Source organism: Parus major, chromosome 1 (genome assembly GCF_001522545.3).
Source record: "Parus major isolate Abel chromosome 1, Parus_major1.1, whole genome shotgun sequence".
Classification (NCBI taxonomy): Eukaryota; Metazoa; Chordata; class Aves; order Passeriformes; family Paridae; genus Parus; species Parus major.
Window position 1 is genome coordinate 28,313,966 of NC_031768.1, and position 22,282 is coordinate 28,336,247.

Sequence of the window (22,282 nt, forward strand, 5' to 3'; positions counted from 1 at the left end):
GGCCATTTCTGAGAATTGACAGTAGATTTGACCATTGAAAGGTGAGATCAACCTGTGAACACCCCCTCCCCCCCAAAAGCTTTATTCCTTTTAAGGTTTAAGCCTGTTTTGCCCTTCTCCTAATCCATATCTCACTGCAAGAAAGGAGTAAGTTTTCTAGTGATTTTTTAGCTAATGCTTTAAAACCACGACAGCCAGTGAAGCTGCCTACTCATCATCTACAATATCTACAATGATACCCAAGGTAAATATTTTATTGAGGACTGGTCCTGCCTTCAGTTCATAGTTAAATAGCTGAAGCTTCATATGGACCTAGGCAAAGAACATTTTTTCTTATTTCAAACAAACAATTTATAACAACTTACCAGGCTCCATTTCTCCACTCTTTTCCAGTAGCATACCTACCTCTCAACTTATTTTTTCTGAATAACCAAGGCTCAGAGAATTAACAGATGCTATAACCAGGCAAATATGCATCTCTTCTGCAATTTGTGCAGCACTCAGATTCACTTACAGTTTTGTGGGGTTGAGAATATTGTCCTAATATAAAACTTATGATTTGCCTAATGCCTGAGACCAGAGCAGGGTTAATGGGAAATGTCTGCTCCCTTCCTGCACTGAGTTGAGTGGTGGAAGATAATGCAGGGAAGTCCTTCAGGAGGCCCGGCTTGTAAGGCAGACAAAAAACCCCAAACCACCCCAGTACACAAGCATGCCAAAGCCTTTCTGTTTGCTTTCAGGTGTAAGAAGCCAGAAATATTTTGATAGGATGGAGAGTTCTGACGACTGGCATGCAAATGTTCATAACAACTGTCCCACTTTGCTCCAGTTCCTGTTTATTACTTCTTATTCTTTTCAGTATCAGCAAATCCCTTCAAGGCTTCTGTTATTATTGAAGAGGAGCCCACCTGGGAATGTTTAGGTCCTTTAGTAATAGCCTTAGGCCCAGATCTAATGTCTACTGAAAAAGGATTCACTGCTTAAAGGAAATACTGATGACAATTCGTTAGGGCATCATAAAAAAATCTGTTTCAACTTAGAAAAAAGGCTCCTAGATATATGAACAAATATTGTAGGTTAACACTTACTGTATACAGTGTGTACAGACTGCAGGATACACATAGAGATGTCCTGTAGTCCAATTTTCCTTTAAATGTTTGCTAAGCCCTAAAAAAAAATAATAAAAAAAATAAAAAGGAAAAAGAAAAGGAGTTCATAATGTTTTAAACCATAATATAAATCTACTGATCTGCTATTAATACAGTTCCTGTGCTGTCTGAGGTTTGAGACACACATGTGTAATTCTTTAATGGCATTCTGTGTGTTATCTGGAAGGTCTCTCATTGCTGCTGCAATGCAAACCAGACTACACCCAGGCGAACAAAGGAAATTTAACTTTCATAAGTTGGTTTTAAAAATGCATTTACTTTGACTGCATTGAAAGAATCTAAAAAAAGATGAAAAGCATCTTTAGCATGCCCAAAACATCTGGTTTCATATTTTGAGACCAAAAGGAAATTGCATGAAGACTAAAATCTTGTTTTGATTTATATTATTATTGGAGGGCTGAGAAGCTGCCAGTCATAAAATAAAATTTTATGATGATAAATAAATAAGGAAAACAATCTGACAAAACATGTTGTGGAACAAAGCTCCATTTCAAGTTTAATTAACTGATAACAATGTTTATGATAGAAGAACTGTGCCACCAATTATACAGCTAGTAAATGCATGCTACCAAAGCAAAGACTGGCCCATAAAAGCCTGGCTAAAAAGGTTTCTCCTGCAGGAAAATACTTCCAAACACAAAAGAGAAGGTATTCTTCGTGCAGTAAATCATGCAGCAATTAAGACCCTCTTTGAAGATGTTTATTAGTCTTTATAGATTGTATGACAATTGCTCTGCTTCAATTGCACATTGTAAATTGCACAATAGGAGTAGCTCCTGCTTTCTAATATACCTACTGATGGTGCCTGGAGAAGCTGACAGTTTAGAAATTGTTACAGGAAAGATATATCTGTGGGGAGACAAGTGAAAAATAAATGTTTTCAGCTCTGCAGCACTTTGCCTTTTTCCAAAACCTTGTATGCAATCGTAACAAAGTGTTCCAGCAAGAAGATTATTTTAGAAACATGAAGATCAGCTGCGTTCTGCAGGGAGCAGTGATCCTTAATCATACATGTAAGAGTTCAGCCGCTTTTCTGGTAACAGAGGCTTGCATTGAAAATTGCTACATACTTCCAGTCCTTGTGGTTTAAAGACACTGGGATCACAGCCATGCTATGCAGTACAAATCTTTAACTTTCAGTTTACGCTATACTATAATTTGCCAGTTACTTTATAAAATGCAACATACAAAATACAAGATTTTGTATTACAGATATTATGAATCACTTGCTAAAATAATGCTGACATTTCTGTGGATACGTTAAAAAACTTGGCTCCTATTCTGAGACTACTCCTTTTTCAACTTCTGTAATAACAAACCACATTTAAGAAACCCTGAATTCAGCTATCTGAAGGAACAGTACATTAACTATTCTGATCACATGCCTTATCACAGCTTTTCACCCCATTAACTGTAACTGAGCAGTGAACTGTTGGCCAGACTACAACCCCAGTACAAGTCCTGCTTGTCCCTTCCTATCTCCCTTCCCGCCTGCTGTTCAGCTTAAAACCACAACTCTGTCAGAAAACAAATAAACAAAACCTCCCATTCAAATTGTGTGTTAAAAAACATAGGAAGGAAATCATTCAAATGTTTCCCCAAAGAAAACATATAGTGGCATTTGTATATATTGACAGCAAAGGTTTTCCAACTGAATGGAAAGATCTCCTTTTGTCAAAGTCAATGCTTAGCAACACAGTAAACATTCAAAGGAAATCTAAAAAGTTGATGTAAAAAACTTCTAAGATTTTAGGTTTACATACATTTACTGCAAGGCAGAGAAAAAAAAAATCAAAAACATTCTGAAGAGTGCTTGCTGCTTTAGTAACAAACCCAAAATACTTGAAATTTATATTTCCCTAACTTCTTTGTTGGTACACATGCAATAATCTTTCCCTTGTCTGCATTTTTCTATTCTTTATTTACCTGTTTTGTTTCCTCTCCTATTCTGCTTGAAATATGATAGTCTTCTCTGTCCTCCAGTTTGGGGCTGGTTTTTACTTCTTAGGTGTGTGTTAAGCTCACACTTTTTTCCACCACTTAAAATGAAACTGGGGAAGCTATACTTTTTGTGGTTTCTTCTAAATACACGTGCAAGCAACTTAACATCCTCTCTCCAGTCCTGAAGGGAATTACTTCTGGCATGTTTCGATTCATTATCTTGAATCTTAATCAGCTGATGAAAAAAAAATTAGTTTCATCAGCTGATGAAGGCCCAGAGTAATGAGTCAAAACATCCTGATCAAGACTCCCAGCTGCACTGAATGGGATGCTACAAGTTATGCTAACCCTCACTGCATTCTTACAATTAATTAATAAATTTCCCTCTTCTCTGAACCCATCAGAAATAAACAGCTACAGGATATTAGATCATATGAAAGATTATTGTCTCCTTCAGTCATTTGGTGTCTTACTCCTGTAAATCTCCAGAACAGGTTGTGCAAATCTTAATGTGCTTAACTTCTTTGAAACAAAGTGAGAAAGGATGTTGTTGACTTTGAAATGCAATCCAATCATTGCAGTGGCCATGAGGATCTTTAAAATATATTAAAACTATAACTGTCTGAAACTTCTTAGTAAAGGTTATGGTTTCAGGCATCATATTTTCCAACAGGAAAACAAGGAGAGAAAATATTTTCATCCCCAAACAGGTTTGCATATAAGGCATATGTAAGTAAAATGAAAACATGTACCTGCTAAAACAGAAAAGTAAAAATAAATTGCACACAAAATTTTAAGAAATGTATAAAAAAAAAGAAATTAAAAAAGAAGGGCAAATACTTTTGAATATTCTATTATAATAACTGCAGGTGTTCAATATAAATATAATAAATAAACCACTTTAACACAACTATTTGTCTTTAAATCAGCTATTCTTTCAAGCTGGTACACAAATATTGAGAGAAAAGAGCCTATAGCTCTCAGATCCCTTTTGATTCCTTGATGCTACCCTGTGTCCAAATAGACATGTTGCTCCCTCCTTTCTCTTGGAGTCACAGCTATATGGCAATTGGCACAGTAATCACACCATACAGTTATCCCTGCATTAGTGACCTCCAGACTGCATTACTGCAACTCAGACCTAGAAATTAAGCCATATGGCCTGAAAAAGCTCCACATGAGGGAAAATATGACAGAATATCTGCTTAACAAAGCAAATTGCCACATTTATCCACTTCAAGGTCTCCATCTTGATATTTAAACCTCTCAATGTGATATAAAATCTCTGTGCCTCTGCCTACAGGATCACCATGGCTATGATGTTCTTATCACTTTGCAACTGTGAAACTGATGGAGAGAAGGAGAAAATATAAAGTGGAATACTCAGAATCTTTACAGAAGCCACATCAAAACTTCAAGTTTCATATCCTGGTGACAAAAGCTATTAGAAACTGCTGATGTACCTTAGAAGCCATGGCCCTGTGCAAAACACATCTCTGACTTGTCTTTCCCTTCACCCACACAAATGTGAATCAAACTGTTTTCCCTCTAATCTAAACTCTAAAGTAAGAAAATGTTATTGTTATTTTCATAATGATGAATAAAAAGAGTGGAAGGAAGGAGGACGTGTTGATCACATGGATCTCAACTGGGGTGACATTAGGAGAAGTTAAACAAAATTAAAATGAATTTCAGAATTTCATGAATAAACTCTGCATGTTGATGCATGGCCTTATGTGAAAGACTTTGCTTAGTTGTCTGTAACTTCTCCACTATGTTCCATTAATGATCTTTTTCTAAACAACATCATGTTCTAGCCAAATTTTCATTATTCACCATCTGACCACTACCATACTCAAAAGAAGAGACAGAAAAATAGAATGCAAAGCACAGAGGAAACTCTACTTAAAAAGCCTAGAAATCTCAAGCACTGTAAAAATGCAGCACTTGATTGTAAGGATGAAGGTAAAAAGATGTCCCCAAGGCAATCAGGAGGTTTGAATTTCTAGGATATAATGCTGACAATAGCCAAATAAGACTGCCATGATCTGAAATGTAACAAATATTATTGCTAGCAATGTCATTGTTATTGTATGTGCTATTAAAAAAAATTAAGGATAAAAAAATGATCAGGTTTTTACATGTTAAGTGCTATAATAAGCAGCATATAAGAATCAGAAAACAGAAATAAGGTTTGGACTTCTACAGATTTTTTTTTACACTGATTTACATTCTGTGTCATCACACTGGCTGTTGTGACATTGCATATCTAATCAGGCTAGAACTGGCTGCTTTTAACTAGAATAGGATCTGAGACTGCTAATTTACCCTTGTTATTGACTTCACAGGCTCTTTCAGCAGCCTTATGACTTGGTTACAGGGGTCTCCACCTGACTGAGATCCCAGTTGAGTGCTTATGATTTGACAGTCTTTATTTGACACCTGGATATTTCAGTCAGTGATTGAGTGACTCCAAGTAATTCTGGAATGACCACATATGTTTCTACATGTAGAGAACTCAGCACTGACAGATAGGGTGTAAGCCTGTCTGTCTGGGCTCTTGGTGTTATAGCAGCTCAGAGTTCTTTTAGCTCAGTAACGTGATACTTCTCAGTCCCAAAAATGATAAGCTCATGAGGATAGTTTGCAGCCATGCTTTTCCACTCCTTACTTTGGTAGGGATGTGCTGTTAAATTCAGTGTTAGCAGCTACCTCTGCCGCTTGTTGGGATATCAGCTGAGTTTATTTACTTTGATGCATCCTACTGCTTTTGCCTTGGCATTTCAGAGTTTCCCTGCAGTTATGCTGTTCCACTTGTGATATATCTACCTGTTACATCAGTCCTCTCTTCTTTGGCCCTTTTAAGTGCTTTCTTATTATGCTTTTAGAAACTGAGAAGTGAAAAAAAAATAAATAAAAAGCACTGGCACAACAATGAGCACAGATACCAAATTGTGTCTTTGTAGCAACAAAAAAGATTTACAGGAGACAAAGGAAGATCTGTTGACATGGTTTCATGTCTAGCCTTAATGTCACACACTCATAGAGGCAGGATAGCTAAGTTCTAATATTTTCATGGAAAAAGGATCTTTCTGCTGAGGAATACTTTGTGCTTGTAACTCAATAATTAGACATATGAATATACCTCACAACCACAGAAAAGAAGAGAGAGCAATTTAATGCTGTTAGTCCCCTTGATACTGTCTGGGTGGCAGCAGGTGTTACAGTTGGGACTACTAGATAGATAACATGTCTTCACACATGGGAATGTGACAGCATACAGAGCAAAAAGCATGCCTTGTGGAAGGTGCTTCTTTTCTTTCTTTGGTTGAAAACAAAGTAAGGCAGGTCTGAAAAAGGGGAAAAATGCTGTGAAAGAAAGGTAAATAATTGCCCCTCTGGGTTTTCATACACAACTTACCTCACATGTGCAGCAATGCCTGAAGCTAATCTCTCAATACTTTTTGTAGCTCCAGTTAAAGTGATATTTGGCAGCTGTTAGATGTATCTGGCTTATCTGTTGCCAAATGCATGCAGTACGCGTGTGTGGCAACTGCTGTCTTCACCAAAAAAAAGATTGGCTCAACAGTATTTGTCGTGTTTTCCTTCTACTATTTCTACCCCCAGGAATATAACATTTCTGTATTGCTAACCATTTTATTTTTCAGTCTTTATCTGGCTACAGTAGCAGATGCTGAAGTGCTGCACTGTCCCACCAGACCTTTAGTTTGGTCTCAGTCTGGCGGCTTCTCTGCATACATCCCCAAACTTAGCATAAAACCACTTTCCTGCTTTTTTATCCACTAGATGACTGCTTTTTGAAGTTGTCTACAATAATTTTGATTATTCTGTTTTTCTACTTGCTGAAGGGTAATGTCTGATAATTTAAAGAACAGTTCACTCACCTACAGGGCTTTCCACCATATAACTCAACTTGTCCCACAGCTCAAAGCAGTGGCTTGCCAGTAAGAAACTGGTATGATCCTCAGACCACATCTGACTGGAAAAGGTGCACTGAAGCTATCAAGGAGTGTCCATTTTTTACAGATGCCTCTTCTGCTCTGGAGGTGATTTTCTGTAATTTATCTGACCAAATTTAGTAAGAACGTAGAGACTTGGAATACCCATCTCAGTCCATTTTAGTGAAACAGAACTAAAAGTGAAACAGAATCATAGAATCTCAATATCACAGAATCACAGAGTAAGCTGTGCTGCAAGGAACCCACAAATATCATCAAGTCCAGCTCCCAGCCCCTCACAGGACCATGCCTAAGAGTCCTGAGAGCATTGTCCAAATACTTCTTGAGCTCTGTCAGGCTTGGTGCTGTGACCACTTCCCTGGGGAGCCTGAGTCAGTGCCCAGTCACCCTCTGGGTGAGGAACCTTTTCCTAGCACCCAACATAAACCTCTTATGACAACTTCAGGCCAGTCCCTCAGGTCCTGTCCTTAACAGAAAGTTTGGGGTAGTATCTCAATAGTAGATACTTTAAATTTGACTGAAGCCCATTTTTTGTTGACCTGGCTCAAACCCCAACATCGGCTGGGATCACCAGGTAAGCTAACCCACACTAAAATGGACCAGGAAAGCTGTGGGAGCCTTCTGGGTCTCCATTCAGTGCTTGGAGTAAGAAAGGTCCTGTGTCCCACAGAGCCTGGACAAAGGATTCTCCCAGGCTTTAAGGAGAAACACAATCAAAAAAAATCTTCCAAAATTACAGGTTTCTGAATTTCAAATAATGGCAGACATGATCTTGGTTGTCTTACAAGAGTGCAAGAAGGCCCTCTGGGGTCAAAGCAAGATGTTGATTGTAGTCTGTCTATCTAAATGAAGTATACTTAAGGAAAGGAGTATAAGAAATTGAGCTAATCTATATTTTCTGGTTATTTTCAGTGCTGGAAATAAATATCAAGAGGTCCTCTGCTTCCTTTCCTTTGTAGACTTCTTTCAGCTTTTCTCATTTTCAGAGGCATCCACACTTCCACAGCTTAGGTTAATAATGGATATCTCTAAATTTTTTAAGGCAAAAAATTCAGAACTAATGCTAAACAGAAATAAGTCACCATAATGTCATACTCTGTCCAAATTTCATCATTAGAAGCCCAGTTGAGAAAATAGTCCAAGTATTCCATAGTATTTTTGCAATTCTTAATCTCTCTAATTTCATCTACTAGGGTTAAAATAGCCAAAAAGGCAGATGACTTTTCAGTGATTGCCAACCATAGCAACAAACATAGTTTGCAAAAATAACTCATTTTATGGAGACAAACAGCAGGTTTTTGTAGGTCTTATCAAACTATGTTAAACAATTTTGTCCCAACTTCTCCAAACTGGATGACTAGCAGTCTTCTGGAGCTGTCCTGCATGGTATCTGCTAATATTCATACCCTGAAAAAACTATTTGGACAAATGGAACTATGCACAGTAAATTGGAGTCCTGGTTAAAAATAATTATATTAATTAGTTTTAAAATGTGGATGATAAAAGTGATATATATACTAAATAGAGTAAAAGTTGATGAGGGGAAGAACATTTTTAAGACAGTACCACTAAAACCTCTGGCTGATCTTTTGCAAGAGTAAGCCTGTCTTGAAGAGTATACTGAATACTTGATGTGATCACCACAGTCCCCAAGGATATAGGTAAGCAGAGCAGGATCACACACTGTGTTCTTAGTTTTGTCACTGGTCCCTGTGCCACATTTATAAATGGCTGCTATGAACAATGATCAGGGTATGTCTCTCTTCTGTCACAGTGTTCCTACTCTCAGAAAACCTGTGTGGAAACTTGGTGCACTCCAACCACCTTCATTCATGCTTTAAATGATCACATGCAAAAGTTCACAGGGTTCATGTCCACAGACACAATGGCTCTTCCTCACCCAAAACAAGATGTATGGAACCTAATCTCAGGTCTTCCATGGTTACTGGAGCAGGCCCTGAGGTGAAGAAGCATCCTGGCATGTTGGAGTAGAAAATAGCTATGAGCAAGCCCTGAGAAAGAACAGTTTCTGAAAATGCAGTCTATATGAGAAAGTCTGTCCTTGAAACCACTCTTGTCTAAACAAATTATTTTCCCACAGTAATCTGGTAAACTGTCTGGTATGCAATGGAGTTTGTCATCTATAGAAAGAGACTTGAAAAACTCTTGAATGTGTCAAAAAAATACCGAGCTAAGTTGATCCCTCTTATGCATCAGCAAGTAGCTCTGTGTCACTGCATGAACATCCCTCTGTAACACTTCTATCTGCAATGAGAAAGGAACAGCAAGTCAGATGCTGCTCTTAGCAAAGTCAATAGGAGCATTTACGTTGATGTCAGTGGGAGCATTTACATTGATCTCAGAGGAAGGAAGATTGGACCACCAGCAGAGAGATGCCATTCTTCCAGAAGTGAATCTAAAGTACAATTAAATCTGTAGGAATGTCGCAGACCTTCTTTGCTTGAGCTTGCATATGTTTTAGAGGTAAGGTTCTGAAATAAGTGTTTTAAAAATGTGGTGCAGTGTTCTTTGCATAACATTCAGGCCTATTGTCTGCTCTCATCTTTTACATAGAACACACAGTAAGCACCTGCATTTCATCACTTCCATCTCAAGGAAGATGGTTCTGTTCAGGTAGTCTTTTACATTACTTGAATAATGTATATAAGGAATGAAAAGTAAGTTCAAATAAGCTTTACAAGAAAACCTTCTACTCTTATATACAAGGACTGATCAAAAAGTTAAGTGAAAAATAATAAGGACTGATCAAAAAGTTAAGTGAAAAATAATAATGGCCTGTATCTAGCTTCAAATATTTTAAACAGAAAATGCATATAAGTTGTCTTACGAAGAAATGGTATCTATCTGGTTGCATTAATGCATTGGTAGAATTAAACATGTACAAATTTTAAAGGATAAAGATACTATGGGCTTTAGTCTTCCTTAGCAAAGAACCCATCCTGTTCAATCAATGTCATCTAAGTAAAAAGGTGATAATGAAAAAACACTTAGTCATAGTAAAAATAAACCTTCTTCTGCAAGCACTTTAAGTAAGGCTCCTTACTTCGAGACTTAGAGATAGCTGTCTGCTTCTGAATTATTTCAGAGAGCTTAACATACCTTTGTAGATTGTGGAGGAGAGTTAAAAATTATAGGGATAAAGAAAAAGAACATTAAAATCCTGAACATTTTTCTCTTTTTTTTTTTTCTGAACTTCTGAACTGATTTTTTTGATGATTGAGATTGTCTTCAGTACAAACCAGGAAGAAAAGTAAAAATTCTATTTCCCCTATCCTTCCCAGCCAGCCTCAATAATTCCCCAGTTTCTGTTGCATATTTGCTTAATTCCTCCCTTTTTTTCATTCCAATTTGCCAGAGAAAGCATGATTTTGTGTCCATACAGCTGATGATTTTTCATTCACTGCCTCTGAAACAAATGTGAGAATATGTTACGTTTGGTCAAACACAACCTGGAATAAAAAAATCACACACTTTGGATAGGTCTGAACCACCTGTGGGTCCCAAGGTGTGCCATCAGGCCTTGTGCAGACTTTAGGAATGAATCCTGTGGTGGTTGAAGGTAAGCCAGGACAGAGACCCCTGACTGCTTGTTTTGTGTTTAACAGAGCATTTAAAGTGCCTCCTTTAGCAGAAGTTAGGAAGCAGAACTACTAAGCATCAGGTTGGAAGAAGGTAGAGCTTACAGTCTACCTCTTGCTATAACTTTACTCCTGGGAAAGGCTCTATGAACAGTCTGGGAGCCATGGGATTGAGAAGACTTTCTTAATGAGCAGTGACCATCATCTAGACTGTCAGTTTGCCAGGACAGGATTTCATTTCAGGTTTCAAACCAATGATTTTTGTACAGTCTCACTATACTTTAGGTTGGAAGACGAGGAGGATTTTAAGTAGTGAAAAACTGAATTTCAGCAAAGATAGGTAGAACCAATTATTTACTATCACTGTCTATATGACCTTAATGTAGGTGGGGGTGGGGGGAAATGTCCTTACAAATTCTGCTAGTGCTAGAGATTTCAGAATCCTGGATACCTATGGATAAAACTGGCCTTTCATGGTTTTCATCTTTATTCCATTTATAAAGTTTGCAGTGTAGGAAATCTGGTGGGTGAAAAGTAGTGTGTAGGCAGGTAGCAATGCTGCACTGTTCAATGGATCTCACAGCAGTCCCTCCTTTAAAAGTACACACACTCTTGCACACAATGCCACCCATAATGTTCCCCTTTATAATTTCAGGAACAACTGAGTGCAAGTCTTTATTTTTAACAATTAGTGGTTTCTAATCTGCTAGAGCTAGAAATCCACACTGCCATCCATTCACCTGTGGACTTCACATTGCTTTGAACGGGAATTATGCAAGAAAGTCAATTGCAGGAATGAACACTGCATAGCAGTTTAAATGAAATGAGCTTTTACAATGAAGAAATGTACACTGAAGCCAATCTAAGCCAAGAAAGGCACACTGACATCCTGAGTGAGAGCTGACCTAAAAGGAGAGAACATCAGGTGCAATTGTAATTTTTCAGTTTTAAGAGACAGATTAAGTGCTGAAAGCAGCTGGTAAAATGATAGAGATTATTTACAAATATTCTTGTCTTTTTCCTGAGCTGGGTCTTGTTCTGAAGGTCAAGAGACAGCCCTGCTGCTGATCAAAAAAGAACTTTCTGGACACAAGACTGAGCCCAGGCCACTGGTAAAGCTCGGTGTTTTAGTTTGGCCTTTGTATAACAACCTCTCAGTCACTCAACACCAACCTTCTAGACCATGTAACAAACGTTGAAAGGCAAGATGGAAACATCTGTTTTTTCACTAGAAGTTTCTCCTGCCCTGACTCTTGGTGTTCCTTCAAGGGCACTTTATTTCCCGAAGGAGCAAGTTACTGGGCTTATGATTTAATGAACTCCAGATCTCCTGTTCACGTGTCATTACTCTCCCTGCCAGTAACTTCTTGGAGCCACAGAAGTGCTCTGCATCTGAATGGACAAAGATTTTACAGTGAAGAGCTTCTATTTGCAAGGGTGGACCTTTTCTATCTGTCCACACAAACTGTGATGGGGAGCGGGTGTGAAGAGCAGCAAATAAATTCAGGTATTGCCCTACCTTCCAGGGTAAAACCCAGTACATATTTGTCAGATCAGATCACAGTGCAGCTCTTGCCCCAGACTCAACTCACCAGCCTACTGCTGTTGTGATGAGATCAAAGAGGAATTATCTAAGTGTAGTTAAGATTAGAGGTTTCTTAATAAATGGTGGAGGATGTTATAGGTAACTCTAGGTGAAAGTATGTGAAACTTCTCTTTAACCTTCAGGAAGGAAAAGCGTAAGTATCTCTTCATGATTGCAGTACTTAATATTATTACTTTTATATAATTACATTGTACAGGATACATACATGACTGTGCCTCTTAAAATATACCAGTTTATGAGTACTTACCTCCTCAAAATCAGTCCCCTTTAATGTTTCATTTAAAACATCTCAAGATTACCTCCCATTTCATGAACCATACAAAATCATAAGTGGATCCTGAAAAACTCAAGATGAAAGTGAATTTCTGTCTATGCTCCTGTGGTACAATGGGAAAAAGAAAGCCAAGCATAACAAATCTAAAATAACAAAAATAAACAAATGCACCCCATCCCCAAAACAAGCCCCAAGATTTCTTGCCCTAGGAAAGGTCTTCTAAATAGTTTCTTGTGAGGATTTCCACATCTCATGATGGAACTATATTACAATAATTGGGTTTCTGGATTGAAAATGTGACACACATAAAGAAAGTTTCTGTCTATATGCAAGCACTCCTTAGTTTTGAAACTTCCCTCTTCTAAAAGCTGTCATTAAAGACTAAATTTTTGTCTCTTGCAACAAAAAATTGTAAATATATATAGTGATTAGATTTACTATAGATTTAATAGAATTAGATTGGTTTTATTTTACTTTTATTCAAATAAGCTTCACAATATTACCTGGTTTTGTTGTATCTGATATCATTGTTTGGAGCATGCTTCACAGAGTAACTGAATTTTTGAAAAGCATACTATATGAACCATGATAATTTTGAAATAATATTACAGCCTGAGAAAACATCAAAAGTCACTGTCTAGCATGCCTTACAAACAGGAAATCAGACTGAACCCAGGAAAAAACCCTGCTTTATAATATATTGTTATATTTTACACTCCAATGGTCTTTTTTAACTGTAAGACACTTGGCAAACATGAGACAAGATGTTATAATGTACTTCCTCTCTATTTCATGGCACTTTTGTTATCCAAGCTGCTGATGGAGTAATTGATAGAAAGAGGTGAGTAACCTTTCTAATTTCATGAATGGAATCATGATGCTGTTCAGTCTGGAGCTCAAAGAAGGAACTAAGATTGATTTGTGGGTAAACTGTGAGATAGCATCAGAAGAAGAAAAAAGAAATTTTTTAACTATCCTGAAATTTCACTTCAGATATCCCAAGGATTTGTGATTTTTGCTAACCAAGTGCAAACAATTTGCAGATTAGTGAATTTTTCATAAATGGACAGTTTTTCTGCTGTTTAAGAAATGATCAGAATTATGCTTGTACCAAAATGAGATATATGGCAGTGGTTATTGCTGGGATGCAGGTCTGTGGCAGGATGCATTTCCTGGTCAGACAGAGTGTGGGAGGGAGAATGTTTTGCCTTAAGTGGAAGAGCTCTGTTTTTATATTGTCTAAATTCATTCATTCCTGCACAAGAGTGGGGCTCACTTCACTTACCTTTAACCATCTTAATGTTAAATGTTTGTTTTAAGCTGGTCATCTAGGCTGCCTCTATAATTAATGGGTACTGATAAGCACTTCCAGAGGGCAATCATCCTATCCTAAAATAGCGATCTTCAATAGCAGTTTATTCCTAGCTAAATTAGCCATTTAAAACTGCTTAATTCTGGTACCTAAATCAGGTAAAATGAACCTCAAACCAAGAATTAACAGAGTAGCAAGGCCAGTGAAAGTATCAAGATGTGTGCAGTGAGAACACGAGTATCTGCTGAATAAAGAACGTTGACAGTCCAAAGCCTTCTATGACAGCAGAAGAAAGTCATGCTTAGCAAACGTGCCTGGGCTGGTAGAAACATCTGGGTAAGACTTCTCATGCTGCAAGATTCTTGTGAGCAATAAAACACTAGTGCTGACAGAGAGATCCATAGTGGATAAGCCAGTGAAAGCTTTTACAGAAAAGCAGAACCAGTGCTTTAAAAAAACCCCCATATTTTACATTAAACTATAGTTTTTATTCAGTCTAACTCCGCTTGCTAACTGTGTCAAGTCTTCAGCATGGAGGAAGATTTTGTCCAACTACATTGTCCTGATGCAGCCTTCAAAGTCTTTGCATTTAGAGCAATAGAGTTAATGAGATAAGAGGACTAGGATGTGTAGAGGAACCCACATACCTTGGGACAGGTATGAGCTAGCAGGGTGGGAAAGTGTGTGGTAGGAAGCTATGATAAGACTTCTGGGCATGAATAATATACTGCCCACAGCTCTGCCACAAAGAGGAAGACAAGATTCTTGAAAAATAATTCAAAGTCAATGTGCTCCGTAAAAAAATGACTTGCCTAGGGAGTTGAGTTTAGAAGTAGGAAGGCTAACCCATGTCCTTAGGAGACTGGTGATAAGAGGGGTGGAGTATGATGGAGTACAGTACTCACTGATGCTTTCAAATGCATAGTTTTGCATTTATGTGGGAAAAACATTGCGTTGTGGAGTCTAGTTGTTGACATCAAAGAGATGTAGATGGAACCAGGTCTGAGTCTCTTTTTGTTTTACAGGGCTGTAAGTAAGAATACCAAGCAAACATGATGCCTTTAAGTGACCAAACCTGACAGGGCTTTCTGTGGACACTGTGTGCAGACGCAGGAGCACTTGCTCTGCCCATCCTGGAAGAAGAGAGTGCCTGGGAGAGGGGTTCCCTTGCTGGGAGAGGCAGGCACTGTGTGGGGCTCCTGCCTTCACAGGACATCCAGAACAGGTCTGGCCCATCTGTTGTTGACTCAGAGTGGAGACAATGCAACATTTCTCTGTACACTTGTGCTGTTATATATGGAAATGAGAGCAGAACTTGGTTCAATACGAATGTTAATACTGAAGCAATAGGAATTCAACACCCCAAAAAAGCCAGGAGACTGGTCAATCCCCAATGCATGCCCTGTCTGAGACCAATGGAGATGGACAGCAATCTCTGGGTCAACTTCTCATTAAATAGGTGTTTCCAAAAGACACAGAGCAACACAGTCTCTGCTTCTCTCTTTCCACAGACTGGAAAAGAAGCTTTGGACTAGATAGCCAGCCATTAGAAAGTCAGCAAAGATGGCTCCAGTCCAAAATACTATTTTAAGGCAAAGATGTATCAGTAATTTAACTACAAGTATTCTTCTAAAGCTCTTGCAGTTTTCCCAAGCCAAATGTCACAACCCCTGGAAATTCAGTGCTCAACTTCAGCATAAGAGGTGTCTCAAAGTATTTGGGTAGAGAAATGCAGTGAAGACATATGAATAACTTCAACTGCTCTCTGAAGTACTGCACAGAAATACACAGCATGATTCTAGTGCCAAATTAGACCAACTGATTTGAAAAGCCATATTACATTACTTTTTATATCTCACAAATATCCAGGCACAAATAAAAATGTAACAACTTATTCCCATACATTTTTTATACTAATGAATTCCTTGCTTTACTTACAGATTTTTAAATGAAATTTTATACATCAATGCTGATAATAATCTGGTTATATGTTGTATCAAGTTACATTTCATATGTCAATAAACACACTACTGTTGTAAGATTAAAGCTGAACAGAGTAGGAATACATTCATAGACTCATGCATAAGAGTTGAGGGAGACCAATAAAAGGAGAAATCATTTGTATGGTTTAAAAGTAGTACATCAGCCATTTTGTGGCCTTCTCCATACAGGGAGAGCTCCACAGAGTGTGACAACAGATGAAAAAAATTACACAATCGACTGAAGTGGAGCATTTTTAAAATAAGTTTTTGCCTAGAGCAAAAGGAAAGAATATATTCCTGAACAGATAACTTGTGTCCTTGGAGTTTAAGGGCCATGAGCTGCAAGAGTCATTTTTTTGGTATCGTTTTTCTTAATCTGGTTAATGTTTGAATAGGAGATAAATAGCTTTATAATGAATAATAATAATTATCACATAAATAATTGCTTAAAGCAATTTTTTGGCTGTCATGGAAATTAGGACATCTAAATTATCTTAAGAATAAGGAGATTCTGACAATATATAAAAGGATCTCAAGGGAATGTCTAAAAAACAATGAACCAGTGTCAAAGATTATGTGTCAGTTGTGCCTGTGTTTCATGTTGCTAAATGAGACAGGATGGCATGCTGGGAATACTTTTTAGGCTTTCTATTACATATAGAAGAGTACAAATTAATGGAAGTTTAAGTTTCTGAAGAGTGTATATACTTCTACTGGAAATCTTTATTTTTGTCTAATAGAAAGCATTAAAAGTGACCCAGTGGAGAAGAACCTAAGGGTAGTGGTTGGCACCTGTCTGAACATGAGCCAGCATGTGCTCAGGTGGCCAAGAGGGACAATAGCATTCTGGTCTACATCAAAAATAGTGTGACCAGCAGGATGAAGGCAGTGATTTTCTCCTGTACTGAGCACTGGTCAGCCACACCTCGAATCCTGTGTCCTGTTTTGGGCCCCTCACTGCAAGAAAGATATTGTGAGGCTGGAGTGTGTCCAGAGGACAATGGTGAAGGGTTTGGAGCACAAGTCCTATAAGGAGTGGCTAAAGGAATCTGGGGATGTTTATCCTGGAGCAAAGGAGGTTTGGGGGTGTCTTTATCAGTTGAGGATTGTGGAAGAGTGAGGTTCAGTCTCTTCTCCCTGGGAACTAGCAGCAGGACAGGAGGACATACCCTGAAGATGTATCAGGAGAGGTCCAAGCTGGACATCAGAAAGATTTTTTTAATCAAAAGGGTTTTTTGGTGTTGGAGTGATCTTCCCAGGGAGGTGGTGAAGTCACCATCCCTGGAAGTATTCAAAAAATGACTGGACATGGCATTTAGGGCTATGGTTCAGGTGAGGTAGTCCTGTTGGGTCGAAGGCTGGACTTGATAATATTGGAAATAATTTCCAACCTCAGTGATTCTTTGAAAAATGCAGACTGAAGAATATAAACAGAAATTAGATTTAAAAGTACATAAATGGGGGAAATATGCATTAAAATCTTATTTATCGATGTCCAAAGCTACAGAAACCTACCACTGAACTACTGTATTCACAATACTCAATCAGAATTGCCATTACAGCTGCAGTGAGGTTACTGATGTGCTGCTTGCCTAGAGAAGGTTATATTACTTTTATATAGCTAACATCTTTTTCCCTACAATTTTGTTGTTTCTTTTAAATGCACACAACATATTTTTCTTCATAAGAGGACCGAAGAAATTATGAATCATACGTGACAGCTGTCAGTTAAGCATTGCTAGAAGACACCCAGATACCATATTGATGGAAGCACTCCAAGAAGCTGAAGAGAACAGTCCTGTGCTATCAGGAAAACTGATGTGATGGCCTAATAAATGTTTTCTGAATTTTAATATTTGGGAATTTTTGATCTAGAGTTGACAGCCCACAAAAAACCACATGCAACTCATAGGCTACTGACAGTAAGAAAGACATGATAGATTTAAAATGTGACTAATGATAGAAATGTAGGGGGGAAAATGACACTCACATGCTCACATGTGTAAGGGTAGGTATCCTTTTTAATTCATTAAAACACAGTAGAAACCATGAAATCACCTAAACATACGTATTCTTTGCACTGTATAGCAAAACTGTGATTTTAAAACTACATTTAAGGAGCTCCTAAATTTGACTTCAAAATTCAATTTGTACCATATATTAATGTCTTTTTTGGGGACACTCTGGAGCTCATTTTGGGAAGCATGAAGTTGTACACTTTCTTAACACAGACACACCTTTCAGTCCATGCTCCTTCACCATGTGGCATCAATGTTTTGTGTGGCACCACTAAATATCCTGTAGAGACAGGGTGTTCCATTTGTGAGAAACTTGCTGATGATGGAAGAGCATGAAAGGTAAGGAAACTGCTTCTGCTACTTTAATAATGTGGCATGTTTCCACCTTTTAAGGGGTTTGAAAGGAAAAACAGTGATCCTCTCTGGTCCCTTTGAGGGTTTTGGGAAGACTGTGACAATATTGTATGGGGAGGATTAAGCCTTTGTGCAATTCCAAGAAGCTGTTTTGATCTTGGCAATGAGACTGCTCTGCAGGGCTTTGCACTGTCAGCCTAGAGAGAAACTGAAACCAGAGAAGTATGAGTGACTCAAAAGCAGAGAAAAAGATCACTATACTCAAAAACAGTAGCCAGCAGTCATAATGTTTTTGCTTCTGGTTCATATCTGAGTTTCACTGGGATACAGCTGTGACAATAATAATTCTGAGAAGGGTATTATCATCAGCATGCTCAAAGTTAACCTTTACAGTGACCAACCAAACACCAAAGGAATCAGAATGTTTTAGCTCCTTTTTCCCATTTTCCTGCTTTGGTGTGTGTGCCAGTACAGGTGGCTAAGGCTGGAGAATCAAGTAGCATCACACTACTATGGAGACAACCAGGAAATGGGGCAGGGTAAATCCTTTGTCTGTTCCCTCTTCAATTCAAATCTGTCTTTAAATGTGTGACTGCTTTATTGGGTCCATCCTCATGTAAAAAAAGTAGGACTTAAGCTGCCTTTTGCAGTCACGGAGAAAAATATTCATCTGTGAATGGTGATGCAACTGTGTCAGAGCAACATCAACATAAGCACACCACAGCAGCCCATTTCCTCCATGACATGTTCTGAGCTGGTCAATTCTCTGACCCTCCTCATTCCCACCATGTTTTAACCCTACTGTCTGTACCTTCCTATCATCTTTCTTCTAATGGCTCTGACACTCACATGAGCTCATGGTAAATCAATTCAGAGCAATTCACAATTCTGATTAAGCAGAAAGTGAACCCACCAAAAATTGTGGCTGAGGTTCTGACAGTGCAGCAAGCTAAACTGCCTCACAGAGGGCTCAGACAAGAGCCAGAATGGGTACCAGAAAAGAAAGCAGGCAAGGACAGGAGATGGGGCTGCCTCTTTTGTGGGTAATCAGCTGTTTCACCAGCTCAGCTCTCTTGTTCTTCTCTATAACCCTGACAAATAACCTTTGAGCCAATGCTAAATTCAAATGGTAGAGGTTCTAGATCTCTATGACAGTGTTCAATCAAAATCAGAGCTTTCCAAAACTTTCAGAGAGCTAGGGACAAATCACAAGTACCTGTTCACAGAATATATGACTGAATTGAGTAGTGAATTGGTATTTTTCCCTCTAAAGGAAGTAAAATGCTGAATAACACACTTCACAGATCCCAAAAGCTGGTGCCAAAAAGGGACATCCTGCATCTTCTATAATATAATCTAAATATTTCAATAGAAATTTGCTTAGAGTTGCTTTCTGCCCCTAATCTACCTGGATTTAACTTTACTGTAAACAGAAAGAAGAGAAAAATGCACCTCACTGATCACAGTCTTCATGGGAATTCTCCTCCTCTCCAAACCACCTAAACTCACAAACTTGATTTGTGCCTCCTTCTTCATGTAAGAAAACGAAACAACTAGTACACTTCTTCTGGTCTGGACAAATAAAAATGAATTAAACATTTGTTTTTGAGCTTAAAATTGGCTAGATATGGTTTTAAAAAACAAAACATTTCTTTTACCATGTTTTAATGCTCATGAAAATCAGTGCAGTGAAACTCACACAGTTGAACTATGCAGCCAAGTTATAAGTGAGACGAGAAACTTTACACTGAAAATATGTTTAAGATATTCGAAGAATTTCTACCAACTTTAAGGAAGATGTGGCTAAGCATCATCTCACAACAATGTGACATTTTCAGTATTTATGTATCGCTTCTGGCCAAGTGCAAAGAGTGCTGGAACTTATCTACTAAGTCTTAAATTAGTGAAGATATATATTAGTTGTGAAACATTTGTGGGACTAAATTACTTTTCCATGCTGGAATGCCATGCTTCCTGCACAACATTCATCTGGAATAGAACTTGCCTCTTAGAAAATGTTTGTGTCCATGGGAGGAGCTTCTGATCTGTGTCAGTTCATCGAGGGAGCTGCTGGATGGTGAAAGAGTCAGAGTTTAGGAGTTGGGGACCATTTATGTCTTCTCATCAGCTCAGGATCACAGTGCCCAGGAAGGAGGCCTGTGATCTGCCAAGAACTCAGCTCAGAATCAACTGCAACTGTATCAAAATAGTCCTGACTCTGGAATATTTCACCCTCAGCTTTGATAGACTGGCATTTTCCTTGGATTAAACCCTAGAACTGAGCATTCAGGTAAGCTCTGCTACAACCAGTCATCTTTAACTGGAGTAGGGACCCTGAAAATCCCCACAGCATTATCTTCTCACTTTGCAACATCCATTCAAAAAAACCATATGTGTCTTCTGCCTGTTTCTGCTCACTGAAGGGTTCAAAACGATCCAAGTGAGCCACATGTATCCCCACCTGCTGCTGAGTATCTGTAGTAGTGGGAAGCTCAGATTAGTTGTCCTCTGCCGCAGTGACCTCCAGTGGGAAGCAGCAGAAAAAGGGAAAGTATATGGGTAGCAAACCGGCATTGCCAAGTTCAGAAAGGTCACAGGAGATGCATGACTCTTGGCAGCTGTGCGCAGGAATGGGGGGAGGAATGTGCACTGAACGGACTCAATCACCAGCATTGTTCAGACGAGATGGCCTTAGGAGGCCCAAGGTTCATGCCAACACAAACTCGGAGAATCACAGTTGCTCTGGGTCTCAAAGTTGAGAAAACAAATCCCTGTTAAACTTTTGGTTATATATGGCACTAGTTTATAGCACATCTCAACTCCCCTGGGGATGAAAGGGCTTTTCATGACCATTATTTCCTACTACATTCAAACTCAGAGCTCTAAAGATAAAACTTGAAGTAAAACAAAACCCTAGCCACAATTTTCATCCTTGGTGAAGCAGTCTCTTCTCCTTGGAGGTCTCTACCTGCCTACCTGCCTCTTCTCTCCAGTCAGGTGAAAATGGTATTTGTCTTGCTTGGGTGCTTACTGTGTCAACCAATGTGGCTGTTTCTCTAATCTGAGTACAGGAGACGAATTCTCTCCTCCACTTGTCTCCTCTCTGGGTATGCTCAATGAAGAAAAGGAGAACTTGCTGCTGATAACAAGAGATGATCAAGCTACTGTGAAACCTCTGCTTTTTACTGCCCTTAACAAAATTTGCTTGTGAATTCCCCGTACAGAGAATCATGAAATTTGTGCTTCTAAATATGCTTAAAATTAATGTTCCAGAAATTAATATAAAACAATATGATGTTGGCACTATAATATATATATATATTTACTATGTATGAATTTTATATTTATATATATATTTACATTTACTATAATAAAACACCTAAAAATTTTAATATGCTTAACTTATGCAGTGAACACCTGATTTTTCTTACTATTAAGCCACTTATCAGTTTTTATACTCAGTGTAATTTCTATGTGACTGTAGTCTTCCTGTAGTTTCTCACTGTATCCTTTTATGGCTGTTTCTGTTCTGTTTAATATTTGCTTATTTTAGCCTAAATCCCTAGAGCAGAACCTACAAACCAAACAAATACTCATAGAAAACAGAGCAGCTCAAATGTCCTTGGAGACACTCAATTTTTTGTTTGCTACCATTTGTCATCCTCTGCTCAGAGAGAGATCAACAGTTTTTAGCACACAGATCAATATTCTCTTAACCCAGACCTAATCTAAGGAGAGTTTCCCCAGGTTTCACCTTGGCCTACTCCTATGTGCCATGGTTGCCCTTTTTTTCAGCAATAATTTTGTCTGTGTAAGACAGCAATTTTTCATCCTTTGGTCAAAACTGGTGACAAAAGAGGGAATAATGGTTCCTGACATATCAAATGATAGATTTGACACATGGCATGCTGAGCTGGGAGCTTTCACGTGCCAAACTAGAAAGACAGATAAGCAGCCTAATGGCCCTCCTGACATTGCTGCCTCTTTTTTTTTTTTTTTTTTCCCTGGTATACCAAAACAGCCTGTGCTTTTTGCTTTTTTCTTCTT